The sequence below is a fragment of the Chiloscyllium punctatum genome, chromosome 5 (assembly GCF_047496795.1).
Source record: "Chiloscyllium punctatum isolate Juve2018m chromosome 5, sChiPun1.3, whole genome shotgun sequence".
In the NCBI taxonomy this organism is placed as follows: Eukaryota; Metazoa; Chordata; class Chondrichthyes; order Orectolobiformes; family Hemiscylliidae; genus Chiloscyllium; species Chiloscyllium punctatum.
This window is the reverse complement of record NC_092743.1, coordinates 52161766-52172212: the sequence shown is the minus strand read 5'-3', so window position 1 is coordinate 52172212 and position 10447 is coordinate 52161766. Positions and strand designations below refer to the sequence as shown.

At 39.5% G+C, this 10447-nt stretch overlaps 1 protein-coding gene across 1 annotated transcript in view; it reads left to right on the top strand.

The window, feature by feature from the left end:
* The first annotated feature begins 204 nt into the window (after positions 1–204).
* The window catches only part of LOC140476742 (serine/threonine-protein kinase H1-like), a 118599-nt gene continuing 108356 nt past the window's right edge, over positions 205–10447 (top strand). The window contains exon 1 of the mRNA XM_072569556.1: positions 205–335. The gene's annotated coding sequence lies outside the window, so the exon portion shown is untranslated. The remainder of the gene's footprint in view (positions 336–10447) is intronic.

Sequence of the window (10447 nt, the reverse complement as noted above, 5' to 3'; positions counted from 1 at the left end):
GCAACATCATACAACCTTGTCACAGTGGAAGCTGCAAGACGTGTCAGAGTGTCAATGCAGATAACACCATTATGAGTGAGGCACCTCCCACCATGTACGTGGCAGATACTCACGCGACCAGCCAACATTGTCTATCTTATACGCTGCAGGCAAGGATGCCCTGAGGCATGGTACATTAGCAAGACCAAGCAGAGGCTATGGCAGCAAATGAATGGATACTGCACAACAATCAACAGATAGGAGTGTTCTCTTCCAGTCGGAGAACACTTCAGCAGTCCAGGACATTTGACCTCGGACCTTAGGGAGACCATCCTCCAAGGTGGACTTCGGGACAGGTAATAACGAAAAGTGACCAAGCAGAGGCTGATAGCCAAGTTCAGTACCCATGGTGATGGCTCCAACCAGGATCTTGGGTTCATGTCACGCTACAGGTGACCCCATTGCACTATACTCACACACAGACAGACAGGCATACAGACAGACATACAAACACAGACACTCCTACAGACACATACACTCTCCTACAGACCCATACACTCATGCAGACCTTCTCTCATACGCTCACACATATACTCCCACACTCACAAATGCATCCTCTCACAGACTTATACCCTTTTATACTCACACTCGCACACATACACACACTCTCTCAAAGACATTCATAACCTCTGCTCACCTACTACCCCCCTCCCCTTTAACACGCACAGACTCAGTTTTGTTCTCTCAGAAATGTTTCCCCTCACATAATTCCCTTTAAAGTGTATCTCTGGTGCCATCTGGTGAGCAGGTAAAAATGAAAAACACTTACAAAACAGTACAAAGAGTGGAAATTTTGATCAAGAAAGATAGAATTCCATTTCTGCGGTGTCTTTCACAGCCTCAGGAAATCCAAGCAATTTACAGCCCATTAAATAACTTCTGTTCTGAAGAAGAATCATTCATTTTGTTTCGCTCTTTCCACAGATGCTGCCAGAGCTACTTTGTTTATCTAGCATTTCTGTTTTGTTCAATAACTTTTTGAAATGTGGACACTTGTACAATTTCAGGAACGAGGCAGCTATTTTGTACTCAGCAAAAAACATTCCAAGGGCAGCATAGTGACTCAATGGTTAGCACTGTTGCCTCACAGCACCAGGGTCCCAGGTTTGTTTCCAGCCTCAGGCAACTGTCTGTGTGGAGTTTGCACTTTCTCTCTGTGTCTGTGTGGGTTTCTTCCGGGTGCTCTGGTTTCCTCCCACAGTCTAAAGATGTGCGGGTCAGGTGAATTGGCAACGCTAAATTACCCATAGTGTTAGATGCATTAGTCAGAGGGAGATGGGTCTTTGAAGGGTCGGTGTGGACTGGTTGGGCCAACGGGCCTGTTTCCACACTGTAGGGAATCTAATCTAAACAGCCCAATGATAAGAACCAGACAATTTGTTTTAGTGGTGTTTAATTTTTGAATGAGAAGTAGGAGCTATGAGTCTGGAGGTAGTAATTCCTTTCCTTCAAAATAATGGTGGGGGTTAGTTTACATCCACTTGAGAATACAACAGGTCCTCAGTTTAACATCTCATTCAAAAGACAGTATTTGCAACAATGCAGAACTCCATTTATCAAGGATCAGCCTAAATCTTTTCTCTGGCATAGAGATTTGAATTCATCATGAATCAAAGACTAAAGGACTACCAATTCAACGAAAGCAGAATTCACCTGGACAAAAGAAGGAAGACTGCTCTGTTCAGCTTTCATAGATTGGTCCAAAATTCCACTTTGCTGAATGATTTTTAAGCATTTGCTGGAGAATTTTCATTCAACATTGGTTGAAATGAAATAACCCTCACCCTAACCCCAACCCTAACCCTAACCCTAATCTTAATGAGTAATAAAATGCCTGCACATTTGTGTCAAAACAAAATTCAGACTTTTAATCCTCTTGAAGCCGCAAAGAATGTTGGATCATTCAACCTTATATTCTAATATACAGAAAATTGTGTGTACATCGTAAACTAAATTGGGAAAGGAAACATTATCCAACAACACTTTCTAGAAATAATTTTACGGGGAAGTCAGTTAAGGGTAAGATTAAACTGAACCATAATAATCCTCATGTAGAATTTCCCACCTGTGTACAATGATAAGACAATGCAAAAATGGCTGAGTGGAGTTAAATGTTATTGTTATAGCTTATGGGTTCATTTATTAGCACATACCCATTAAGTAGAACTTTCCAGTTTGAGCTTCAATAAGCTGAGGATCTTTAGGTGCTGGAAAAATATAAGTTAACAATATCTCCATTACATATCCCAGAGATACTTCTTATCTGATAACCTGGTGAACTGGCATTATCATATGAATATAAGCAGTTGGAATACTAAAAATAGTTTGTGAAAAATGCAAATTTATTTAAAACTAGAAAAGCTGTATGTTAGTTTTCCCATGAAGATTTTTTGTTACTTCTTTGTCCAGTCAACATGGAAATTTTCACGTATTCAAAATTTACTCCTAATATGCTGTTTAAGCTTAGATGTTCAATTATTAGCTCACTTCACTTATTATATAAAAATATGCCAGCACTTGTCATTTAAAAAAATTCATAAGAAAGTATAATTTCACAAATTTAATTGGACAATCTATTCACATGTGAGAATCTACTTTAGTATTATCAGGAAAAGTAATGGTTGCCTTGGTAAGTAAATGCCCATACTGTACTGCTGTCGAGAAAAGATGGCACTTCACTGGTTTGACTTTTATTTAAAGTGTGACAAACAGATTAAGATAGTCTCTAGCCTTTCAAGAGTCTTTTCAAATGTTGAGCTGAAAATGAGTGTATCACCCAGATACTTAAGGACAGACGAGAAATTGAGTTAGCAAAGAGTTTTATCTATCACATACATGAAGGTGACAGGGGCATTCTTGTCTATTCTTAAAATCCCACAATGGCTGTTCAGAATGCATCTTGTTCAGCAATGGGTAGTTATAACTGTGGGCCAGATTGTGATTGCAGAAATAAGTGCACCTCTGAGAATTGTAATGCTTCCTCACTCTTAAGTAAAACACAAACTTCGTTATGAACTAACTCACTCTCTCTCTGTTACTAGGGGTTGGAGATTTTGTTCCTTTTAATGCATCCCTGTCCACAGAATGTGGTAGTTGAGATCATGCACCAGGGGCAGCATTGAAAAGAAAGAGCTTTGGTCTCACACTGATGTTTGTTAGTCAATACCCACTGCGATTGAAACACTGCACATTAGCACCTTCTTGTATAAATATCAAACACCTCCCTGGAACATTGTTGAATATATAAACTAAATGTAAAGTTTCGTGTACATTATCCCAACAATACTTTTTTAACCACAGTCTACAATTACACAACTCTGACATCATTAATGTGATTCAAATTAGTGCCAACTTTTTTCAATTGATTTTTGTCTTGTGTAAGGCATTGTGAAGCATGGTTTGTAGCTATACAAAAGAATTGGATCATAAAATAACAACAAGGGAGGAAACATGCAAATGTGAGAACTTCTGCTAAAGTTACAACACAGTGGTAGAAACTCAAATAAATTGCATGCACTGTATCGGTTGAAGGTGTCACCAAAACCAATATGCAGATTCAATTTCATTATTTTATACAAGCTGCAGAGAGAAGCCTTTCACTTCATCAATTCAAACTGATTTCCAAACAATGTCCTGATCATTAAAGGACATCTTCACATCCAATATTATACAGCATTCCAAGTTAGTTCTTTAAACTCTAGTTAGCTATTTGTACTTCTTACATAATGTCAGTATGAAGCCATTATAGTGGCAAAACTGAAGAGATATCGTTACAACTAAATCAATGTAAACTGATAATGATGCTTCTTCTTTTGGAATTCAAAAGGACACAATATAAACTGCACAAACTAGTAACTCATCAAATGGAGACAGAAGAAATCACTGTCTGATAAAGGAGTCATGATTTAGAGATGCCGGTGTTGGACTGGGGTATACAAAGTTAAAAATCACACAACACCAGGTTATGGTCCAATAGGTTTAATTGGAAGCACACTAGCTTTCGGAGCGCTGCTCCTTCATCAGGTGATTGTCAATCACCTGATGAAGGAGTGTCGCTCCAAAAGCTAGTGTGCTTCCAATTAAACCTGTTGGACTATAAACTGGTGTTGTGTGATTTTTAACTTTGATAAAAGAGGCAGCTACTGAAAGATGGCTACTTGATAACAGCTCCGACAGCCCAAGTTACATAATACTTTTCATGCAATAGAAATGTGGAAACAAAGTTTGGGAAATACTTCATATTTTCTTGGTGATATCACATTTTTCTTAATTGCTAATGTTAAGAGCTCTCAAATACATTAGCATTGCTCGTTGTTCCTGAAACTGAGGTGGCCAACTGTTCCTGAAGCCTAGGAGAATATTTCAGAAGGTTGCACTGCTTCGACAGGATCTCGAAATTGGGGCTCATTTTAGCAAACCTTTTGTACCGAGCCTACCCTGTCAGATCATACATCAGACTCCGTTTATTCGACCACAGGCATGGGATGAATCTCCTGTAGCTGCTCCATCATATCCCAGGTGCATTTCACTGGGCTGGTAAGTAAAACACTGGATGGCAGCATAAATAAGAATATAGCTGGATGGGAAGAACCATCTATTCATCTACTTCATTCTTCTTCCACTTCCACTATAGATGTTTGCGTTGGGTTATTTAGAATGATGCATTTTTCCCTGAGGGGAAAATAAGAGACTCTTCCCATTTGGTTTCAATTCCTTATGAACTTGGTTTTGTCAATCTGTATAGAACCTCTCACCTAGAGTGGCAAAACGCACTCCTCTGCCACTCCTCTTCCTACAGCTGCTTTCCATTTTGCAGATTCAGGCAGATTAACTTTGCCTATGAGCTTTCAGGAATACCGTCTTCCCCTGTCCAAACTCATTCCCGTCAACATATGAATCAGATAGACCTTACAACCAGGTAGAAATACCGATTAGATATCCTTGACAATCCAACTCTCTTTCATCTTAGAAAAAAAATGAAATGTTTAAAGCACAACTACTTACAACAAAATGTTATCAACACTCTTATGGGACTTTGAAGACTCACAGTCTATCCAGTGTTAACATACAGGTTGTGGCCATTGTTTTCAATTGTAAACATGTTTTCTTCCCAGTAAAATAATCTGAACCCTTTTTGATCTCTATCAATCAATCTCCCCAAGGCTTGTTGTCAGGCAGACCTCAGACAAGACCAATTCTCATTTTCTCTTAAATTAAAGGCATATTTCCATAAAAATGTTAAACCGCATAACTATAATAATTCCTACAGCTGTCAAAGACATCAAGATATCAAAGGCAAAGTCATATAGTCAAAAGAATTAATGATTATATCAAATTACTAAATTACTAAGATAGCAATACTTGTTTACCACAAATACTTAATAGGAGCTACCAAACCTAGTTCCAATCAAAAGGCAGGTATGAATAACTAGTTAACAATGACCAAAACATAATAATATTGCTGATTTTCAATCAAAAATAACAGATCATCATATAATCATTCAAACTGTTCAAATTTCATTCTTCTTTCAGCAACCATTTTTTTCCCTCTTTGGTCTATTGTGTATTGAGAAATGTTATATAAACTATGTTAATAATACCAGTCCAGTAAATGTTATGCATTATACATTCAAAATGATTGCCAGAGGTTTCTTATACAAAGGCTCTGCTTTTTCTCTGAGTGTGCATGGTAGATAAGTTACTAGAACTATAGTTTGCATCCTGCTAAACTGAACCTAAAATGTCAAATTTTTACTGACAACTCATTTCATGAAAACCATGCAAAAATTAACCCATCAACTAACAATTTGTCATGCTGACAAATTTAGTTTACATGAAGGCTTTTCATTTCTTTTGGAACTGCAATATGTGAAATTTAACAAATTGCCCCTAGGTGACAATTAGATCTGTGCCTACAAATAAAGAAAAAAATGTAGTTAGACACGTTTATAACTGGGAGACCAGGTGAAAACATTTTAAAGCAATACCACTTTGCATGCTTGAAGGCTTTTAAATAACCTTTTCTGTGACATCATCAATTGAGATGAAATTTAAGTGCTAGTGGCGAGGACATGAAGTTTGCAAAGGGTTAATGGGGTGGTGTTTGTTGCAATTTTTTTGATGCTGAGTTTAGATAAGAGCAGGAATCAGCTAGTCAGTAAATCTCAGATTATGGTGAATGATAGCATAATGAATCAAATAACTAGGGCTGTAGGTGGGGCTTTAAACTAAATGGGTGGGGGAGGTGGGGAGGTGGGGAGGCTCAGTTATAGGGGAAATTAGAAAACTGAAATTAAAAGAGGAGGTAAGATTGCAGAACTCAGAAAAGGTTATTAAAATCTGCAGCACAGACACAAATAGGACAGGATGTGTGGAAAGGATTAGTAATCAAAACTTCAAGCACACTGGACAAACGAATGACAATGAGAAGAGGGATGGGCAATACAGGACTGAAGGTGTTATATCTGAATGCACACAGTATAAGGCATAAGATAAATGAGCTTGCGGCACAGATCAAAATTGGCAGATATGACGTAGTGGGCATCACAGAGATGTGGCTGCAAGGGGATCAGAATTAGGAGCTGAATGCTCAAGGATATACATCCTTTTGTAAAGATAGGCAGGTGGGCAGAGGGTGTGAGGTTGCCTTATTAGTAAGAAATGAAATTAAATGAATAATAAGAAACAAAGTAGGGTCAGATGGTATAGAAGCTGTTTGGGTAGAATTGAGGAACTGCAAAGGTGAAAAAATACATAGTTAGACTTATGTACAGGCCTCCAAATAGAAGTCAGGAGCTGGGGCACAAGATACACTAGAATATAGAAAAGATGTGTAGGAAAGGCAAAGTTACAGTGATCATGCGGGAATTTAAAATGCAGGTGGACTGGGAAAATAGGGTTGGTAGTGGATTGCAAGAAAAGGAATTTGTGGAATGTCTATGAGATAGCTTTTTGGAGCAGCTTATGGTGGATCCCATGAGGGAATATGCAATACTGGAGTTAACATTGAACAATGAGGCAGACTTGATAAGGGAGCTTAAGATGAAGGAATCCTTAGGAGGCAGTGATCATAATATGATTGAATTTACTCTGCAATTTAAGAAGGAGAAGATAGAATCAGAAGTAATGGTATTACAGCTCAATAAAGGCAACTACACAGGCATGAAGGAGGAGCTGGGTAGAATTGACTGGGAGAGGACCTTAGCAGGAAAGACAGTGAGACAGCAATGGCAGGAGATTCTGGGAGTAATTTAGGACACATAGCAGAGGATCGTCCTGAGAGAAAAGAAGCATGGTACAGGGAGGATGAGGTAATCATGGCTGACTAGGGAAGACAGGGATAGCATAGAAGCAAAAGAGAAAGCATATAATATGGCAAAATGCAGTGGGTAACCAGAGAATGGGGAAGCTTACAAAGACCAACAGAGGGCAACAAAAGAAGAAATAAGGAGGGAGAAGATTAAAAATGAGGGTAAGCTAGCCAGTAATATAAAGGAAGACTGTGAGAGTTTATTTAGTTATATAAAGGGCAAAAGAGAGCTAAAAGTGGACATTGGACTGCTGAAAAATGACATTGGAGAGATAGTAGTGGAGAATAAGGAAATGGATGAGGAAGTGAACAATTACTTTATGTCAGTCTTCACGTTGGAAGACATGAGTAACATCCCAAATATTCAAGAGAGTGGGGGGTGGGGGGAGGCAGAGCTGAGTGTAGTGGCTATCACCAAGGAGCAGGTGGTAGACAAACTGACTGGACTGAAGGTGAATAAATGACCTGGACCAGATGGACTATACTCCAGAGTTCTAAAGGAGAAAGCTAAAGTGATAGCTGAGGCAATAGTGGTGATCTTATAGGAATCGCTAGAATCAGAGAAGGTCACAGAGGACTGGAGAATCACTAACGTGACACCCCTGTTTAAAAAGGGAGTAAAGCAAAAGACAGAAAATTATAGACCGATTAGCGTAACCTCAGTTGTGGGTAAGACCCTGGATACATTGTGAAGGATGAGGCTTCTGAATACTTGGAAGTGTATGGTAAAATAGGACAAAGTAAGCCTTTAGAAGTAACAAACAGGTTAGACCAAGGACAGCCAATGGATGTTATCTACCTAAACTTCAAGGTCTTTGACAAGGTGCCACACAGGAGGTTACTGAGTAAGATAAGGGCCCATGGTGTCAGAGACGAGATGCTCGCATGGATGGAAGCTTGGCTGTCTGGCAGAAAGCACAGAGTGGGGATTAAAGGGCCCTTCTCAGGATGGAAGCCAGTGACAAGTGATGTTCCACAAGGCTCAGTGTTGGGACCACAAAGTTTCACTTGATACATTAACAATCTAGATGAAGGAACTGAGGGCATTCTGGCTATATTTGCAGATGGGAAGGTGGGGAGGCTGCAGAAGATTTGGACAGGTTAGGAGAGTGGGCAAAGAAGTTTCTCCTTATCTCTGCTCTAAAGGGTCTTCCCTTTACTCTAAGGCTGTGCCCTCAGGTCCTAGTCTCTCCTCCCAATGAAAACATCTTCCCAACATCCACTCTGTCCATGCCATTCAGTATTCTGTATGTTTCAATTAGATGCCCTCTCATCCTTCTAAAATCCATCAAGTATAAAACTAGAAAGCTTAACAGTTCTTCATATGTTAAACTTATCATTCCTGGGACCATTCTCGTGAACCTCCTCTGAACACGATCCAGGGCCAGTACATCCTTCCTGAGATATGGGGCCCAAAACTGTGCACAATACTCCAAACGTGGTCTGACCAGAGCCTTATAGAGCCTCAGAAATACATTCCTGCTTTTATATTCAGGCCCCCTCTCAAAATAAATCCCATCAGTGCATTTGCCTTCCTAAACTACTGACTCAACTTGCAAGTTTGCTTTGACAGAATCCTGGACTATAACTCCCAAGTCTCTTTGCACTTGATGGAGTACAGTGTGTGAAAGTGTGAGGTCATGCATTTTGGTAGGAAGAATAGAAGTCTGAAGTGCAAAGAGACTTGGGAGTTATAGTCCAGGATTCTGTCAAAGCAAACTTGCAAGTTGAGTCAGTAGTTTAGGAAGGCAAATGCACTGATGGGATTTATTTTGAGAGGGGGCCTGAATATAAAAGCAGGAATGTATTTCTGAGGCTCTATAAGGCTCTGGTCAGACCACGTTTGGAGTATTGTGCACAGTTTTGGGCCCCATATCTCAGGAAGGATGTACTGGCCCTGGATCGTGTTCAGAGGAGGTTCACGAGAATGGTCCCAGGAATGATAAGTTTAACATATGAAGAACTGTTAAGCTTTCTAGTTTTATACTTGATGGATTTTAGAAGGATGAGAGGGCATCTAATTGAAACATACAGAATACTGAATGGCATGGACAGAGTGGATGTTGGGAAGATGTTTCCATTGGGAGAAGAGACTAGGACCTGAGGGCACAGCCTTAGAGTAAAGGGAAGACCCTTTAGAGCAGAGATAAGGAGAAACTTCCTCAGCCAGAGAGTAGTGAATCTATGGTCTTCCCTGCCACAGAAGGCTGTGGAGGCCAGGTCATTGAGTATATTTAAGACTGAGATAGGTAGGTTCTTGAGTATCAAGGGAATCAAGGGTTACGGGGAGAAAGTGGAAGAATGGTGGTGAGAAACTTATTGGCCATGATTGAATGGTGGAGCATACTTGATGGGCTGAATGGCCTAATTTCTGCTCCTATGTCTTATGGTCTTATGAAGGTGATGCTCATTTAAAACAGCACAACGTAAAAGTCCTGCCTTGGCTGTTTTATTCCCTCAGGAGAAAGTGAGGACTGGAGATCAGACTCGAGAGTGTGGTGCTGGAAAAGCACAGCAGCTCAGGCAGCATCTGAGGACCAGGAGAATCGACATTTTGGGCATGATTCCTGATGAAGGGCTTATGTCCAAAACGTCGATTCTCCTGATCCTTGGATGCTGCTTGACCTGCTGTGCTTTTCCAGCATCACACTCACTTTTACTCCCTCTACAAATTTTCTAAGAACTGCAAATCCACTTTGACAAGTAAAAGAGTTGGGAGGAAAGCTCAATAGCTTATTGTAATATAAGTCACTAAGAAATTCATTTTGGGGAAATGCAGGATAAAATATAAAACAATGAAAAGTTTTGCAACTTCAGCAACCATTGCAAATTGGCAGAGGAGACAAATCCCCAAAGATATTCCACCATTACATAACCTTCAAGTAAGAAGTCAAGAATGATGGAAAAAAAACATGTTTTCTAGAGGTAGGCAAATTATATTACCATCACTTGAAATTTAAATAATTCAGTATGTTTACTTTGTGCTATTATGTTTTATATACCTGTCACAAATTTATAGCTTTCAATAATAGGTGAACTATCATTGTGTTCACTGTCATGAAGGAATTAAACAGAGTGCAAAAGAGAAATGTTCCTACT